The sequence below is a fragment of the Melitaea cinxia genome, chromosome 9, assembly GCF_905220565.1.
Source record: "Melitaea cinxia chromosome 9, ilMelCinx1.1, whole genome shotgun sequence".
Taxonomy (NCBI): Eukaryota; Metazoa; Arthropoda; class Insecta; order Lepidoptera; family Nymphalidae; genus Melitaea; species Melitaea cinxia.
Window position 1 is genome coordinate 12,051,122 of NC_059402.1, and position 21,131 is coordinate 12,072,252.

The 21,131-nt window shown below is 31.0% G+C and overlaps 1 protein-coding gene across 1 annotated transcript in view; it reads right to left on the minus strand.

Moving 5' to 3' along the window:
- Positions 1 to 21,131, minus strand: part of LOC123656359 (putative polypeptide N-acetylgalactosaminyltransferase 9) — a 144,483-nt gene that overhangs the window by 94,083 nt on the left and 29,269 nt on the right. Inside the window, exon 2 of the mRNA XM_045592050.1 lies at positions 3,542 to 3,605. The gene's annotated coding sequence lies outside the window, so the exon portion shown is untranslated. The remainder of the gene's footprint in view (positions 1 to 3,541; positions 3,606 to 21,131) is intronic.

A 21,131-nucleotide genomic window follows, 5' to 3' on the forward strand; every position in this document is an offset into this window, starting at 1 on the left:
TCTCTGAGATCCCATCATCAGATCCTGGTTTCCTTATCATGGTACCAAACTAGGGATATCTCCTTTCCAACAAAAAATGAGTTATCAAAATTGGTTCATAAACGACGGAGTTATCCCCGAACACAGATAAAATATATATATATATATATATATATACGGTCGAAAAAGGTAGTAAAGGTTCGGTTTTTTTTACTTTTTTTATTACTGTGTTTAATTAAAGTTGTTTACTAAACAGTTACTATTCAGGAACTCTTTTTTATACAGCATATAATAAGATAATAAGCTGAATTTCATATTAACTACGTCTCCTAACTCAAAAACACAGCTATGACTAAATTAAAAAAAAACACACCTACGACGTAAGTTTTTTTACTGCCATACATATAATTAAATCTTGTTCGTTAAAATGTCGAGTAAATCTAATTTAAGCATGTGAAAAAATGCTTCAGGTTTGTAGCGATGATACAAATAATTGGACAATTTTTTTTTCTATATATCAAAAAGTAACAATTATTAAAGGAATTACAAGCTTAATGTATTAAAATCAATTCTAAAGAATTTCTTTTTGATCGTTATGTCATGAGTATTCCCTAAAAAGGCTAATAATTTAATTCTCCAACCACTTCAAAGAGCGACTCTGTCTCGGTTGACATCATTTATTAATATTTATCCCAGGGCCATATTTAACGTTCATTATATAATTCTACGCAGCTTCGATCAATAGAAATTCGACACATTATGGCAACAGAACATTCCTAATTACCTTAACAAGGCTATGAGGGATGTGAACGAGTTTTATTTTTGTCGATACATTAGTGTAGGTCAGAAGTAATTTAAATTGTTACATTCGTCGTCATTACGTGACGTCGTCATTATTTAACAATTTCAAAACATCTGTTGCTTATTAACATATTTCATGTAAATAACATTTTAGTATAGAGTGTAGAATAATTTATCTTGATGATCATATCGTTTATGCGTGCGTGTAAGTGTTTAAGTACAGCTTTGATTTCAGTGATAGAGACACATCGGTCGTCAGAGTAACACGTGTTGTTTTTGCGCAAGTTAGTACCTACAGCAAATAAAAATAGAACTTGACATTTTGATGTGGCATTGATATACTGATTAAAAATATAAATTTAAAAAAGCGCACACTTAATCTTTCATTTTGGCATGCACATGCAAGTAATTGTTAACATGACATAAATACATATCACTCGTATTTCTAAATAAGATTGTCACACACACGACACCAATACCGAGGCATTTATTTAACTTGACTTTTTACCTACTTTACAAAATAAAAGCCAGTTAAACCAATAAATATATCAATTCAAAATCAAAATTTGGGTTCATTATGTTTCATTATCTGACTTTAATTAATATACTTATTCTCAATTTCTTAAACCATCAATTTTGATTTATAAAACACGATATTCGAAAGCATCGATAACGATTTATCGATATTCTTTCTCACGATATGACTACAATACATATTCAAGTGTTACATTAATTATATGAAAAATCAAAAAATAAAATAGTAATTAACTTAATTATTGAAATAAAGTCAGTCACAATTTAACGCAGTGTATATAACAATTTAATAAAGAAAATAGCAATTGCCACTATGCATACAAAATAGAAAAAAAAACCTAAGTAAAGATTCCAAAAAATGTTTTGTGAATTGAGCTCTTTGTTGACTAAAATTAAGGTTGATATTGGGAAAAAGGTTAATATTTTCTATACGAGTTATATATAATTATAGCATCCCATGGCTACTTTGTGAAGCCTCTGACCTTTAACTTTTCAATCTTTTTGAATCTATTCAATGTGAGATCTAAATAGATTGCTAAATCGATTGTTGCCTAGCTATATAATGTTTTATAATATCAAATATATAACTTTTCACAACGGTATCGCAAGTCTCTAAATCCTAGTCTGGCTAGCACTTTTTTACAATGTTTGTAACCTTTGTAGAACTATAATTTAAAGCATTAATGCAAGGGTAGGCAGAATATTTTAATCAAGGGAAAAAATTTAAAATCAATTGAAAGTAAACGTGAAAACGTTTCATTTGACTAATATCGTATAATAGTAACCTGGAGTGGAGACCACGTATTAGCAAACGCAGTATGGGACGCACTCCGGCCCTCTAGACCGATATTCTACCTAATATCGCTGATGGTGGCTGGATAAGGAATGCGAAGAACTGGGAAGTTTGGCGAGAACTTGGAGAGGCCAACGTCTAGCTGTAGACTGCGCTAGGCTGAAGCAAGCGAGTGAGTGTAAGCTCTGCTCACGACATCTTCAACAAAATTGGGTACTTAGGAACCGAACAATAGCTACCTCGATACATCACGAGAAGATCAGATTCCGTCGAATAATACCAACGACGATTTTGCGGCACGAAATATCTCAGATGATTCTAACCAATCATCCGTAATTGAAATTGTCTGGCTATCTATTCCAATAAATAGTACGGTCCCGTGAGATTTTATAAATTGATATTTACGGAAAATAACGCGATGTGCAGCTTTGATTGAATAAATAAATATACGGTTGAGTTTTCTGTCATGTTTTCTAGATTATCGCGTGATGTATGTCACAGATGAACTTTGATTGGTTTAAATTTTGAGTGAAGGAGAAAACTTTTTAGGTGTTAATACGAAACGAAATTTAAAAAAAAAATAACGAAATATGGCCTAGTGTTATGTTAATGGTAGCCATATTTTACTAAGATGGTCGTAGAATAACGTTAACAGTTTCTGGTTTTAGATCTAGTTCTAGTTCTAGATATAGTGAAATAATTAAATCATTATTTTAAATGCTCATTACAGGCAATCAAATTATAACTTTCACTTTATTATAATCTATTTAAACAAAAAACAATTAAGTAATTGAAGAAAAATTATGGACATTTTAATGTTAAAATGAAAAGACGCGTTTGTGTGCAGAAAATACTTTTTTAGTTTGTAAAACGCGAAACCGTCGAATATCTTAAATGATTTAAGAAACTTTCGACAGAAAGGCTTGCAACGTTTTAATCGAGAAGCGTTCCTTTACCAAAACTTGCATAAAACTCTAAGTTCTGCGAATGTAAATTTTACGCACATTGTATTTCAAACATCTGCAACTAATTGTAACTGTTAGAGCGTGTATTTATTTTTGTTCATTAAATGTAAATGTTTTTTTTTTTTTTTTTAAATAATACTTGTAATGTGTTTCTGATGATCTGTTTCCAATTCAAATGATTATTATTAAAATCTTTATGACCGGAACCTTCGTCAAAATATGATATATAAATATCCAGTAAACACTTTAAAATCATTAAAAAAAAAACAATTTCAAATTAGATAAAGAAATCGTAATGCGTTTATGTAAGTCTAGAAAGGCATTTTGTTTAGTTTTATAGAAAATATTCAAATACAGTATAGTAACATCAAATAATTTACATTCAATAATGTCCATCCCATTCAAAAAGTTGCCGATTTCGAGGACTGTATAAATCTAAGCTAAACAAAAGAGCCAAAATATCGCTTACCTTTTCAATGCAGCAAGAGATTGGAGACACGGGCAATGTTCGACCAACGTCTGTCAGGATATGCCTGTGGAAAGGAAACGTAGAATAAAATAAAATGTTATTTCGATCACTCATAGTCGTACGTAAAATTTTACTACAATATTTTCATGAAAATAAAAGAAATTTCTTAGAGATATCAAGAAATTTTATAGGTCTATAAATCTTCGTAAATAGGTTTGTGATACCTAATATACTTAATTATATTAGAAAAATTCCATTAATTCGTTTTTTTTATTCATTCTTTACGCCTCATAAAAATGTGTTGTTAATTATTAGTGAATGATATCAATTTTAATTAAACTAAAAGTATTTTATTCACTGTTGATTCCTTTTTATTATATATCTGAAAAATAGCGTTATATATAGCGGTTACTGGTAAGTATCAGTAATTTTAATTATTCCTTGTATTAATTAGTATAGTTAATTAGTTGTAGTCGTAACATGTCTAAACTAATTCAGACTGCTGTAACATCGTTACAGTATTTACATTAGATAGGCAAGTTATGCTTTTTAAAACGAAGTGAAATAATATCACAATTTACATCATAGCAGCATAAAGGTATTGCTGAAGGGTTTGAGCTTAATCCATTACACATACTGTCTCAAATAATTTCAAAGTTAACTGTTGCAGCTGTGTCAATCTAAACGGCGTGCTGTCATGTTTCAGCTAAGATCCACGTATTTTAAGCTAATCGACTCGGCAGATCTTTATTTACTAAACTTGCATATATTTTTTTATTTTTATTTTTTTATTCAATGATAGGCTTGTGTTTGACCACTATTTTACCTGATCTTAAGTGAAAATGCGGTCTAAGATCGAGCACGCTCACCTAGAAGTAATCTATTCACTCGCGACTTAAAGATCCCCAGGTTATAGTTTTCCAGAAACACAGACGCTGGTAGAGAGTTCCATTCTTTGGCCGTACGAACTAAGAATGTACTAGCGAATCGCTTAGTGCGTATAGGGGGGAATGTCAACCATATAAGGGTGACATAACGCAGAGCTTCTGATTGTACGATGATGGAAGGGGGAGGGGGGAATCAGGTCATGGAGTTTCTGTACACACTCTCCGAAGTGTATCCGATAAAAAACCGGCAGGCTTTACAGCTTTGCAGCGACCATCACTGATGAGCCTCCTGGCTCGTCTCTCAATTGACTCAAGAAGCTCCAGCTGGTACTTGGCTGAGCCATCCCAAAGCTGGGAGCAGTACTCCATGCATGATCGAACTTGCGCTTGATATAAATTCAGAAGCTGTTCCGGAGTGAAGTTCTGTCTCACCTTCGAGAGGACGCCCAGTTTTTTGGCAGCTGTTTGAGCCTTTGCCTCTATGTATGATCCAAAATTGAGGGTGGACGACAAATAATATAATACGTTACGTATAATAAAAACATACATTTCAGAATATTAAGGTAGTATTATATATCTTATCTACTAAGTAGGTGTCTGCTGTTACAAAGTTAGATAAACTACGCTAATTCCATTAACTTCACGTCGGAGATGTATTAGTTTTACGGTTTGACGTGAAGACAAAATTAATTTAAGTTTCACAATTTTATTATTTTTCCAACATTCGCTCGAATAACTGAAGTTTTATAACCCATTTTAGCTCTCTCAATTTCGGTTCTAGAGAATAATTTTAACAAATTTTCAACATTCAGTCTAGCGAAAGCGTCTAAAACTGAAACCGCAGAAAAGCTAATTTGTTGTCCGTTCATCGAAAAGTAAAGCCTAATTACGTAGCAGTTAAATCACTTGAATAAAAGGAGTAATAATCGAGACTGTTTCAAATATTTCATTTATCTTATTAACGATTTCTAAAATGATCATCATTTTGATGGAATTTACAGTAGAGTCCACTAATAGAAAAATCAAAGGCAGGAATCATTAAAATAGGAAAGTGTACGTGTACCGTATTTTATTTAAAATATTATCTAAAAGACAAATACTAAGCGATTCTAGTTATTATGTAATTAGTATCTAGGAAACGACTCTGTGTGACAGAGTGACACAGTGAGACATTTTCTTTAATCGGATAATAATTTTTTTTCCAGGTTTATCTAGATAAACAATATGATTGAGAAAAACTCTGCCGGGAGTGTTGATCACTTTGATCTTACATATTTCCTCTTTACTTAAGGATTCCAAATTCAAATTTGTACAGCTACCCGAGTAGAAAAAAGGTCAGGCTCAACCAGATCATGTATCTGGACCGGATCAGGATAGAATAAGGCATGCCTGATCCGGCAAGCTCCATCAGGACCAGGTCCGGTCCAGACAAGGATAGCCTGATATAAAATATAATCAAGTATGGTAAGGCATAGTGGATCAGGACCAGGTCCGGTCCAGACAAGGATAGCCTGATGTAAAATATAATCAAGTATGGTAAGGCATACTGGATCAGGACCAGGTCCGGTCCAGACAAGGCTAGCCTGATGTAAAATCTTACCAAGTATGGTAAGGCATACAGGATCAGGACCTGGTCCGGTCCAGATCAGGATGGCCTGAAAGAAATGACGCGGACTGAGCCTGAATCGCGCTATTAATGTTTTTAAGCGCACTTAGTATATATAAAGTTATCAGGACAATCTAGCAGAGAGTCCATTTCTACACAGTGGAGCAGTCGTAAGTAATAGGAAATAGTAGTTAGTAGTTAATCATTAGAAGTTAATAAATACAATTTAATTAATAATAATAATTAAAACACAAAAATAAACATAAAAATAAATAAAAATAATTAATATTTAAAGTAAAAACATAAATAAATAATACATTGGAAAAAATAAACGGAAATAAATATTATAATAATTATGTTAATACATATTTATATCAATTCGCTTTTTTTTTTTGTTAAACAATTTTTTCAAAAATATAGGTACATTCGTGTTTTTTAAAAGGACCGAACCGAACCCGCTGATCAGGATGAGATGAGATTTTCTGATCAGGACCAGATCAGGAAATTTCATCTCATCCTGATCAGGTCCAGACCAATCATCTGCGTTACATGCCTTATCTAGTCCTGATCAGGCATGCCTGGTCCGGTCCTTCTAAGGAAGACGAAAAAATTTCTACTCGGGTATATACTCATGCATTTGCATTTCGAAAACCGTAATTCATTTGTTTTTTTTTCTTCTATTGTTTTTCATCTTTGCGTCACTCAGTTTACGAAATGGAATACTTGAAATATCCTGTTATTTACGAGTACGAGTTTCACCGTGGCACCAGTGCTGCAGAAACGGCTCGAACGCTTAATGATGTGTATGGCTGCGGTGTCGCAAAAAAAAACACAGAGCGTTTTGGTTCCAACGTTTTCGTTCTGGAAATTTCGACCTAATATTATACAACCTAATATCATACCGAAACCGAAGTGCTAAGACTTCATATGAAGATTATTTTTCTCGATACTCTAAAGAATCGGTGTACCTCCTAGGTACTTTACCAGTCAAAGCTGGTTACCCACAGGATACCCGGTTTATTTTGTAAAGTTCTAATTTGGTCTAAGACAAACTTGCTAGAAGACTTCCAATTTTACACTGAAATCGCTCGAAAGAAATAGCATTAAATACATTAATTTAAAAAAAAAAACTTAAAGAAAGGATTAGCTGTCTTTGATTTGATTAAAAGAAAAATAACCGCAATTTTAACAAAAAACGAGGTAATTTTAAACTCTACGTGAATAAAGCAGATTGTATTAATTAATTTTACGAATTAATATCGCTTATCGAATTTAATTATTAAGTATCACGAATCACCTCATAATTTACCACTACGGTAAATGAGGATACATTATTAATTAATGTGATATATTGCAACGATTCTACTCCTATAGTTACAGTTTTCATTAGTAGGCTTCACATTTCGGTATGACGTCGACGAAATATTGAATATTTTCATTGTACATTTTAAATTAACACATACATAGCGAATAATTTCAGATCTCATTCTTCATTATTTTCATTATTCTCATTTTGTTTTTCTAATAAATAAAAAATATTTTAATAAATTAACACATTCAAACGTCTATTATATTCAAAATTTAAATGATATATTTACAACAATCATTTAACATAAAAATAATACAAATAACTTCCTAGCACAACAATCAAAAATATTTTTAATCATATACTTCGTTTTGTTACTTTATGTCTAACAATGTTTATTTATAGAACAAACAGAATATAAATTAGAATAAAATATTCTCTTACATAATATGTTAACGTATGTACTCCGTCGGAATGTACGTGATCTCACGCCTCATGGGATTTATTGCTAAGTCGGAAAAAATATTGCCTACATTACGGTGGTCCCAGTACGTATGTTACATTCTTACGTAGATGGCACTTGTCAGACATGCTTACGTACTTAATACGGACAAAAGAAATATTCATCGCCTAATAAGATTAATCAAAAAAAATCTTCGTAACCTATATAAAGCATATTTATATTTACAAAAAAAGCCAAAAACCAGGATTATAAGTATAATATAGTTACGCCACTAAAATTGTATTTATACATTAGTAATTAGTACTAGTAACAACAGTGAGTGTTTCGATTATTTTGACGTATATCTGTTAAAGGAGATCTTACACATACGTTTTTAATGAAATTATTCGTATTAATAACGATATATTTTGGTGCATACCATAGCGAAGTACAAAATTAGAGATACAAACTGATATAGCTAAGCTGTGTAACCAGGCGGTCTTATTGCTAAAAAGCAATTTCTGCAAGACAACTTTAAGGTGAAAGGAATATATATTGCTTTGCAGATGGGCCGGTGGTATGACAAAGACTCAAATACTTATAAAATATACCTTTACTATAAGAATTAAAAAAAAGTAACAAAATGAACCCAGTAACCTGAAATAATATGACGTAGATATACCTAGTAAGTATCCGCCAATCCGCAGTAGAGCAGCGTGGTGGGAGCTCTAATCCTTGTCCTACATGGAGAAAGAAGCCTAGGCCCAGCAGTGGGATTATACAGGCTGAAGCGATATATAATTGAATTATGTTATTTTAAAGAACTTTTGAGAACATTTAACACAACCTCCTTTAAATAAAATCTTTAAAAACACTTCCTGCTTTTTAAAATTGGTAAAAATAGTAAACTCATTACTGTGATGAAAATAATTTTATATCTTTTTAATTTTAATCAACAAAGTTGTAACTATAGAGATTTAAATTTTAATTTTTTACGCTTGCATGCCACGCTAACATACTTCGTTTCCTGCTTTAAAGAAATCTTAATTTGATTTAGTACTTTCGTATCGTAAAGTAAATTAATAATAATAAATACCCAAAGGTCTATTAAGGCTATTTATTCATTAGAAACACCAAAAACATTTCTCCCTTCTAAAATTTATTTCCTCTAAAGTTATATAATCGTAAGACTATTCGCTGAATTGGGTACTTGTAACGAGATATTTTGAACTCCTAACGTTATCAATTCAATCTTAGTTGGACATCCAATTTGTCCAAATCTGTAAAGTCATAAATCTAAATCGTAAGTGTGAGCGATTTACTTTTATTATCCTCAGTGGATTTTTTTTTTTTTTTGTAGAAAAAGTGTCTTTTATGAATCAAATGTTATAACTTTAAGTGCACGAATAGAAAGAGATTACAAACCTTTACAAATATAGTATTAAAAACAATAGTTTAATTACAAATTTAGATACCATATCTCACATTATTTATCATTATCGATAGACGTCCGTAAAAATGTATTTAAAAAAAGATTACTATGTGTGTAGTGATCGAAAAACTCTTGAACAAAACTCTTACCTACAAATCTGACGGATTTAGAACACTAACGTGGTTGAAAATATCGATAATGAAACATAACTATTTGATGACTAATTAAATGTTTAACTTTAACTGAGGTAGGGCACAGCAGGAATTTCCTGTTCAAAATATGGAGCAGCCCGACTGGGGTAGTACCTCGACCTTACAGAAGATCACAGCAAAATAAAACTGTTTTCAAGCAGTATTGTGTTCCTGTTGGTGAGTAAGGTGACCAGAGCTCCTGGGTGGATTGGGGATTGGGTCGGTAACGCGCTTGCGATGCCTTTGGTGTTGCAGGCGTCTATAAGCTACGGTAATCGCTTACCATCAGATGAGCCGTACGCTTGTTTGCCGACCTAGTGACATAAAAAAAAAATAAAAAAAAAATGTTTCCACGATGCAGTAAATCTCAAACGGAGATTCGTTTTCATATATATAATGAAACTAGCTGACCTGGCGAACTTCGTATCACCTTATTTTTTTCTGAAATATAATAATAACATAATATATCAAAATAAAATATAGCCTATCTTTTAAGTTGGATCAAACTGCACACGGTGTGCAAATTTGACTAAAATCGGTTAAGTAGTTTAGGAGTCCATTGAGGACAAACATTGTGACACGAGATTTATATATATTAAGATATCTCTCTTGTATCTAAATGAATATCGAAGCAATACGAACCTAACACTATTGGATCACGAAACAACTACAGGTAATGTGGGTCAAGTGGAACGCGTCGATAAAAAAACGGTCGTCGACCACGGCACCTATGTTTTGCTCCGTAAGCCTATTCGTAACCTTTCATCTCTGAGGACTCGTAAATATGTTAACAGGCTTGGACTGTCGACTAAGTGCCAGTTTTAGGCACGAGCTATTTAGGTATAATCTATCGCGTGTCACGTAAGGGTCCACGTTGTGTTATTTTTTATCTACTTTATTAGATCGAACCATTTCGTACTGTTTTTATGTTATGTTTTTATTACTTAGATACTCCTTTCTATACAAAGTTATTTAGAACTGTTAGCGTAGTTATATTGTATCATATTATTGTATGGTCAATCTTAATTTTAGAAAGAAAATAAATGATCTTAAAACGATCTATAAACATAATATTTTCTAAGCATAGTTCTCTAATTATTTGGGCTTGAATCGCAATACGAAACTACCACATTCTTGCACATATTATTAGTCCAGCATATACACGAAAGAAATTCTTGGTACTCAATTCACCGGCCAATCAAAGTAAAATTCTCACAATCGATTCCAAAGAAACTTATAATAGCTATAGAAATACATTGTCAAGTAGTAGAAGCCAATCACCACACAACCATAGCTAACGTCAAAGGTCACTGGTGAAAGTAATAACGGTGGTATTTCGCTACATCCTCCTATCCTTACTAAGTATAAGGTCAAAGTTGACTAATACTTATAATAATTGACCGTAGAAAAATATTGAAGTTATTTTCATCACACATGATTTTTTTACACTACGGTTTATATATCTTAAGTTATAGTGAAATATAATTAGATTATAACGTATACTAATTTTAGCAAGTATTTTCAGATTTCTAAGGTCGACAACATGTACCTATTAAAAAAAGTTTTTATCATAGTCCGTTACGAAACTGACGACCACAAAAATTATTTTTTTGTTAATGATAGAAATGCAATCGTGTATCTATCTTAACAGTCGCATGCATGGAGCACAACAGCACCTGTCAAATGTTCTCATGGTTAATTCGTTGTTTGTTTAGTCATGGTCACGCCACGATGGTTGAACGAACGGTCTAGTGGCTAATTTTTGATTATTAAACAGTACAGAGATTTGTTTTTTAATATTTGGTGTTATTATTCAAAAGACGGTCGTGATGATCTTCACGAACATTATTGTATGTGTAATTATCGTGTTTCAACCTATTCTAATTATATATTATTATATACGAAAAATTATTCTTTGTCTATAATATTTTACTACTAAATCAGTTTTGATATTTTTTCACCAATATGAAGCTGTAATAATATCTAGAAATACAAAAAGTTAATAAATATACATAAATACTAAAACACGGGTTCAACCGCGAAGAATATCTAGTTTTTTAGTTAAATTAAAAATTTTAATATGATATCACAAGAACACCTTACTTCATTTTACAAGAGCATATTAAATTTATTATAAATGTATTAACGTCTACTATCCTTCGTCAATACGAATTTATTTAGTCTTTCTTTTTAGGTTGTTTCAATTAATGGACAAAGTATTTAATACAACATCAAAAACTTCAGATTTAGTCAAAAATAAGTCAATTCAAATAGAAAAAATGTACACATATTATATTTGTACTAATTATAACTTTAACGCCATAGACTACGAATTAGCAGTTCTTCGCGAAGTGGATTTATTTGACATGAATGTTACGACTTTACGAGTATAAGGCTTATCCTGACTTTTCCTTTTAATGTAATGTCTGAAATAAACGAAGCACGTCTTAAATAATAAATGTTTTGTTTCAAGTTCACGTCGTTCCTTTATTTAGGCTTAGGACGTACAATAAAATACAGAGAATAAAATTTAATTAACGTCATAAGCTCGACGTCACTGAACATTGAGCAAACTCGTCCGTGTCTTCTCCCACGTGACATTTGCGAAATAATCCCCGCTCATCCAGTACAAATGACAGCTAAGCAAAAGATTTTAATTCCATCATTAAAATAAATGAAATGAAAATAGCTACGGTAAGTTAATAAATAAAACAATTATTATCAAAGACGAATGATAAAATCAGATTAGACCGCTGTTAATTCAGTTATCATTACACTTGGTTATTTGACATCATAACACTTTTAAAGAAAATATAAAACACGTATTAACTATAAATTCATTGATATTTACAGATAACACACAATCTACATAAAAGTGATGTCATACAATTTTACTGAAATTGGTTCAAATACTTGCGTCGATGTGTTGTCGTAATTAAGCTAAAAGTTTAAAATTGATTAAGTCGGAAACTATTTTCTATGATACTCGTTGATACAATCGATAACTTTGAATATGAATTATCTAATACAAACGAAATATCGGAACGAAAATATCTAAACCACGAAAATAACACACTGAATAGAACGAAATAAAAATAGCACATGAAAGAAATTCACATTGATGAAACCGAAATAGCTTATTTTGATTCTAAAACCCCAATACGATTTACAGGAGCGAAAGCAGAATATACAAGTGATCATAAAATGCAACAATAGCATACGCAACATCTACAATAATTTCGTCGAACAAAAGATCGAATGTAGCACACAATGAATGTATTCATCATAATTCAACCGCAATGAGAACATCCAGGCTATTCGCTATTCGATTATTCAATTGGAGATGATTGCTGAAATAAATCTATGCATGACAATAAATATGAAATACTAGTAGGCGTTGATGGAAATCCTATACGAGTGGGACGTATGCGAGTTATCGATTTCATTGCTAACGTATTTACGATAGACTTAACGTTATAACAGAATGTCATGACAATATTGTCAAAATACATATTAAAGATAATGACCTGTTCAGTAAAAAATTGTCGCTATTATCTATATCAATTTAATAATGTTAAAAATAGACCTGCGCGGTACATCTGTGTTGAAATTTAAAATTCCACCCGTTTAATTTGTAACGTAATGACTTAATTAGAACCTTCTTCGACAAATAAGCGTCTTCTAACACTACGAATAATCAGGCAAACAAACAAATACAAAAACCTTTATAATATTCAAACATGTCGCCTTCATAATTGTAGTATGGATACAAATAGACGACAGTCATAATAATATTAGACGTTCAAAAACTATAGGAACTATCAAATAAAACCGATTACATCAATAGGTATTCCATAACAATGAACGTAATGAAACAACGTAATGATATTAACAGATGTTCCGAATGCAAAGTGCCCTTTAAAAGTATGTCACCTACCAATAGCGTATGAAGGTACAATCGGAGTCAACGGCCGTACCATGTTATCCAATAAAACAGAAATTATAGTAATACCACTAATCAAACGACCTCCGGTAACGGTATCATTTAACAGGTTTCATATACCTCGTGTTACCAGTTTTTAAAGAACTTTAGAACTAAGAATGTGTCCATTACCGTTGATAACTTTTAAATTAAAATTTTATTTTAATTTAATTTAATACTATTTATTGGTTACTAAATATTATTATAACGATATGCATATTAAACAAACGTCTTATACCTATGTATTCAATGTTCTGTGTTAGTCTTTGTTTTGGTAGTTTAGAAAACAGTTCAAATAAAAAAATATATATATACGGCGTATGGGCTAATGATGTATTTTTATCGAGTGTGGTTCCGACGCGTTATACAATTTTAACAATAAAAGGCTTTAAGAACATTGGCTTTATCCAGATATTCTTTTACTGATTTATAGATATTTTAATTTTTTATTTTTTAATAATTACATCTTTTAATAGAATTGTTTTTAAATGTAATGTATATAATTTTCTTACTTGTTAAAATGGAAAGTAAGTTAAGCTTATCAAGCGAGCCATTAAAACACTTGTATATTTTTACTTATCATTTTCACATTAGCGATGTACTGATGAATCGTTAAGTTTAATCGATGTAGCTTTGTAGCGAATACGAAAAATGAAAGGAGGTAATAACTACATTCTAATGTGACTTTCATATGTTTAAAATGGTCGGATGGCTAAGGTGTGACCTGCCGCGATCTTCATTAACACCAGAACAACAACTACACATAATATGTGATATCAAAAACTTTCTTCGGTACGTGATACAAAGTTAAAATTTATATAACATGTACGATTTATGCGTATTAATTATGCGTAAAAGTGTTTTTGTTTTATTTGAAATATTTAACACGAGGATCTCTAACTAATTTTATATATATATATATACTAGCTGACGCAAACGTTGTTTGCCATTTATGTTATTAACCCTCTTTAGCCCCAGACCTACCCGATGTGCACACAAAATTTCATATTTTATTAATCCTCTTAACCACTCCCCCCCCCCCCCCCATAAATTAGGGATATGAAAAATAGATGTTCGATTCTCAGACCTACCCGATGTGCACACAAAATTTCATAGGAATCGGTCGAGCCGTTTCGGAGGAGTTTAACTACAAACACCGCGACACGAGAATTTTATATATTAGATAAATATATCTCTAACTAAGTTTATAGAATCAATTTATATTTATGCAATAGCAAATATTTATGGTTACCTTATCTTATTTATAGTTTATTATTTAGTGATATTTTGTCGCGACGATGGATGGAAAACACATTAAAAAATAAAATGGCGGGGCGCTAACGATTGTGGGTTCGATCCCCGCACATGACAAACATTTAAAAACAACTGCACGCTCAATATATTTTAGCTATTTCCATAATGTTATGTCTCACAGCCTGTTACTGTGGGTTAATGCTACAGATATTGAGACTGTATTTATCTTGCAAAAAAGGGCTATTCGCGGCATTACGATCTTGAAGCTCCGGTCTCCCTAAGGAGTGATTTTCAAAAGGTAGACATATAAACAATTGCGTGGCAGTATATTTATGACAATATTGTGTATAGTCACCAAAATATTCATTGTTTTGAAATAAATAGTAATAATCGCATTGTAAACGCGAGAAGGAATAACAAAATTGTAACTCCAAGTTTCCGTCTGCGCAAAGTAAACGTCTCCTTTCTGGATTATGCGAAGGTTTTTCAGGCAAAGGCCTCTTTCCCTATGTAGGAAAAGTATCAGAGCTTAATCCACCACGCTGCTCTAATGTTGGATTGGAGCGGATATATTCCTTACTATGAGTAACAATCGCTATCAGGTGTACATGATAACAACCGGAACCGACGGCTTAACGTGCTCTCCGAGGCACGGTGGGGAGACCCACAAGGACTGCACAAACACCCAGACCATGGAAAACACGTGTATGGCCAATACAAATCAAAATCAAAATAAGTAACAGCTTAATTCCAAGAGCACTTTCGGATCGTCAATTTACAAATTATAACTTTAAAAATAAATTATTATTTTTGTAAAACTGCAGAGTAGAATCGGCAAAAAACTACGAAGTCACTCTTTTGAAAAATAATATGTAAACTGTGTTTTAGTTCAAAATTAGTAACATGTTGCATAAAATACAGCGTCATTAAGTCCACACATAAGCAATTTAATGCTTGTGTTATTAGGTAACAACCGGCTGATATAGCTAAATATAATATTTTGAATGAAAAATAAATATAAGTATAATAAATACAAATATTACACCTAGACTCAGGCGGGAATTCAACCCACAAACCGCGGAGCATAAAGCAGGGTCACTACAACCAACGCCAACGGGCTAGTCAGTGTTACACAAGTACATGCAAATATCGATTTTACAATCAACGTCTTCAAGTAAGACTGTAGTCTTAATGTAGTAACATTGTTGTATAAAATAATGCTATGTCCAATGACGAAGACCAGTATTTACTACTTTCGACTTGAAATAAAAGTAATAACTTTAATTAACCAAGTAATGAAACCAGAGACCTTTTTGTATAATTTAAATAGCAAAATGTAAATATTAGTCGTAAAAAAAACGTAATAGAAAAATATCGCTACAATAAATATGTTATTGCTACGCTATATAACAAAGTGGAACGGTCATTGCCACTGACCTTGTAGGAGCCTAAGGCATAGAATCCATTAGAATAACTAGACAGCGGCCCTATTATGTAACTTGTCAATGCATACTGTAACTAAAAGCAATGTTCGTTAAATATAACTGGAACTATCGAATTATAGATTAAACATCATTAAATGGTGGTTATTCACATACTTTTTTATTATATATATTGTACTCGTATATATGGGTAACCTACACAGATACAAAACGGAATTTTATCGTCGTTTAGTTTAGATAATTTTCTATTCAGACCATTTTTATGCTAAGTGACCGTAACGGTACCTTCACATCAACTATAATATATTATTCATACAATGACGAAGCATTAAAATAAATAAAAAATTATTTTGTTCAATTTAAATTGTCTTAATACGTTTATAAATAGATGAAATAAGGGCTATTGAACTTTATTTATAGCCTTTATAACAGTGGGTATTTTAAAATTAGAACATATATTACCAAGAAATAGCGCGTTTAAAACAAACAATTTATATGCATTGTAATTATATCTAGGTATGTAGGTTTATACGTGAACGAGTACGTGTGCGTGTAATATATATGTATCATTGCTGTGTGTATGTGTATAAATGTATTGCTTGAGAATTTATTAAAATATTGATTACTTGTTGCTTTTCTTCATTAAATTTAGTTTTGGTAATGATCCTTTTTTGTAAACCTACTTCTGAAACGTGGCGTATTTAAAGGTCGTTTGGTAGAGAAATCTAATAGCGATTTGCCTACCTTGCAATAAATGTATCACGTGTATCTATTACATGTAAAATTAATATAAAGTAAAATTTAAATTAAAAAAAAGATTCATTATACAATAAAAGTTTAAACTACAAAATAATAATAAGAATGTATAGTTTAGGTTTAGGTTTAAAGATTATTATTTATTCTCATAAAGACAATTACATCACTTACATGAGAACACAATTAGAATAAAAACAAACAATTCACTGACATTCGTTGTCGTACTTACATTTTCAATGGAGAAAATAACACACAAACTATTAAACAAAAACCAGCGAAATACCCCGGATCAATTAAAATAATACAAACATCACCACGATTTAAAAAACCACTATTATTCCATTCTACATACTAAGACAGATATTTTTGTAATAATATAATGAAACATTCGCTTTTTGAATATATCGAACGAGTCAATATTTTTTATATCAGAGGGTAATCTTGTTATAAAGACGCGCTTGGTACGAGTTTTAGGCAAAACAATGAGAATCGCGCGTCGAGTGCATAGGCGCCCAAATTATTTGCTGCTATTAAATTGTAGTTCGTTATCGACATTTTTATTAATAGTTTTACGTATGAACCTGCAAGTGCTGTAATTAAATAATTGTTTATGCTCATTAGGTTTAGGTTTAAAGATTATTTATTCTCATAAAGACAAATAATATCACTTACATGAGAACATAATTTAAAACATAAACAAACAATTAACAGAACATTCGTTGTCGTACTTACATTTTTCAATTGTAAAAATAATACACAAATAAATCACTGAACACAACCCAACCAGATACCCCGAATCAACAACACCACGACTTGAAACTAACTACATATTATATATTCCATTCTACATATGTACATACTTAAACAGATATTTTTGTAACAATATAATTATACAGTCGCTTTTTAAATAGATTGAATGACTCAATATTTTTTATGTCTGAGGGTAATTTGTTGTAAAGACGCGCACCGTCATAAGTTATTGCAGTTTGACCGAACTTGGTACGGGTTCTAGGCAAAACAATGAGACTTGCGCGTCTAGTGCAGGGGCGCCCAACCTTTTTGCTGCTATTAAATTGTAGTTCGGTATGGACGTTTTTATTAATAGTTTTATGTATGAAAGTGCAGGTGCTGTAATTATATAATTGTTTTATGCTCATTAATTTAGTTTCGCGATAGATTTTTTCAGTTGATGTTCGAAATTTAAAATTGAATAACATTTTTATTATTTTATTTTGTATTACTTGTAGTTTTTCCAATCGTGTTTTGGCAGTACTTCCCCAGATTTCGATTAAATATAATAAATGTGGTTTTATTAGGGAATTATAAATCGTGAAACGTAGTTTACGTGGTATACACCTAACATTAGTCCGTAAGGAAGCATGAAGTGATATCAATTTACTTATCAAGTGATTAATGTGAACGTTCCATGTTAAATAAGTACTACAACGAACGAAACTACAACAAATTCCAGAAAGATAAACGCTGAATAAGCCGGATTGATGTATAAAATCAACATCTGGTTAAAATTTCATCAAACTACAATGTTTAAATTCAATTCGTATCAAACCGAACAAAAGTTTATTCGCATATAAATTTAATCATTCTCATATGAAAGGATTGTGTAACACAATGAACTTGTTGGAATAGGTAATGTTACACAGGCCGTGAAATTTATCTATTTATGTACCTACCTATATAGCAAATTGGTTTATTTAGGCCTTTGCAGCCCTTGTTCTTAATTCAGATATAATAACGTTAATGTGGAAAGATATGAGTAAATCTACTAACAGTATATATATATATATATATATATATATATATATATATATATATATATATATATATATATATATATACGTATTGATATTCTTAAAATTTTTAATTTCGTTTTTATTTTTGTATAATCAACAACATTGATAAACACATATATATACAGATATATAGATACATAGATAACAGTATAAATTCTAGTCAGTCTTTCACAAAAAATATTACACTATCCAAAAGGGAATGAGACTTTTACGTTAATAACGTACATGAATAAAAAATAAAAAAAAATCACATAATAGAGTGGAAAAGCGGTCATACATATCAACACAAATGAAACCACAAGAGACTTGACATAAAAGCTGAAGACTAACGCCCTTAAAAGTGCTAATTTATCACTAATAAAAATTTATATGACAAAACGATATTAGATGTGAAATATATGATGTAGACGCAGTTTAATTAACCTTATTTTTATGCCGGATCGTTATGACTCTAATCTAGCTCGAGCAAATATTTATATTTTGAAAAGAAAATAATTTGGTTTTGTTTATATTTCCAGCGTTAATACAAGGAAATGTTAAGTTATTGTTGGCAAAAATCTAAAAAAAAAACATTAGACTGCGCAATCGATGCATGGTATAATTATAAGAAAAGAAGTGAAAGCGATTCGTTTGTATAGGATGCACGATTCAAGTATTTAGAGGCGAGGAAAGGAACATCTTCTACGCAATTTTAGTACAATTCTTAGCTAAAAAGAAGAATTCACAATCACTTTATAAATAGTTGTTATTACTTAAAAAATAAACTATATAATGAATATTCAAAACACTAACTATACCTACTCGGTTTTATTGCGTTCTTAGTTTATGTAATGCATATTCAATGTTCAATAAAAAGTATGACAACTTGTTATGACGTTAAATATAATTATGTGTGTATGAGAAGTTATCACACGAAATTTGCTTTTAATTATTTTTAAACACATATTTTTATTTTTATTTTTTCAATACATTTTAGTAAAAGTGAATTGTTTTGCGAATGAGCTATTTAACGAATTAATCAAGTAATAATAAAATCTTCGATATCTCCAGTGACTTTTTACTGAAAAATAATAGAATGAAAAACAACATTAACGTAGCAAAATATAAAATAGAATTAATCATTTGTAAAATATAAATTATGAATTTGATTTAATGATTTTTTGATATCTTGACATCAAAAAATATTTTTATAAAAAATTTATAAAAACATAAAATGAGGTTTGATTATTATATTCTAATATAAAAATTTTGTTTATGTGTGGATACCCCACAATTTTCTGATTTTTATGATTAAAGTTTGTGTCCTTATTGTCTGAATTTTATCGCAAAATTTACTTTATACGATTTTTTAAATATAGTATTTTACTAGCTATCTCCATATGACCCTTTTTCCTAAAGAAATAAAAATAGGTATATTTATAAATGCTATAAAACGTCTGTTGACCAAAACAACAAAGCGTTTTAATAAATAATGTATAATATTACGTCGACGTGAATCATGTCACGATATTATTTCATTTTCAATTTCTGCTTCAAGTCTCGTATGTTCTTCAGTCGAAACCGCACGCGCTCGATTCAAGAACAATACACGTATGAATGGTCAAGTACTCTAACGGTCTCACCTCGGTCAAAGCTGGAGATTCAACATGTTCTGTTGTAACGGTGTATGCGTTTTTGTTAAAACTCGCTTAGAAAGCTACGCCTTGTTGCGTTTGACAGAATATAATAGAATATGAGAAATTTAGCACGTATTTTAATTTCACTTGTAAGCTGTAATTCGAATCGTTAAATTACTGTAATATCCACTGTTTTACGTGTTTTACTGATAGTGTTCCTCTACGATTGCTGCATTTAATATTTTCTGCGCCTATATATAGATAATACTTTTAAATTTTTATATAAACCTTAACCTCTCTATTGCTACATAAATTTATCTTTAAAAAATCCTCGGCACATAACATCGGTGCATGTTGTAACCAAAGAAGAAGCACCAAACAATTCCAACAGTGAATCACAACACTCGATTTCGACAAAGAGATTCTACGACGCACAATCACCGGGAAAGGGAAGCGAGAGCGTTTGGTCTCCATTTATCAATTGTAGAAACTGGATGAATACAATGATACGTCCTACACTTAGATGGAATGAATACAGATAAAAATAACAAAAATAATGATTACTCGTACTTATGTAATACACATTAATACGTAAAATATAAATAGCTTTCAATGCATAGAATTTTCATCTTTAAAATAGACATCGTAATGAATTGACAAAGTTTGTCATTTATTTAGAATAACATATCAAATAAATACTAAAGCTTTTGTCGCTTTATATGCAATCTAAATAAAATATTATGACTCGTATCCAGTAGCGACACAAAATTTATTACTCATTGTGTGATATACCGAAATAATCTCGTCATAATTAATAGCAGACCCTCACAATGAATGAAAGACGCTCTACGATGAATAGAAGTGA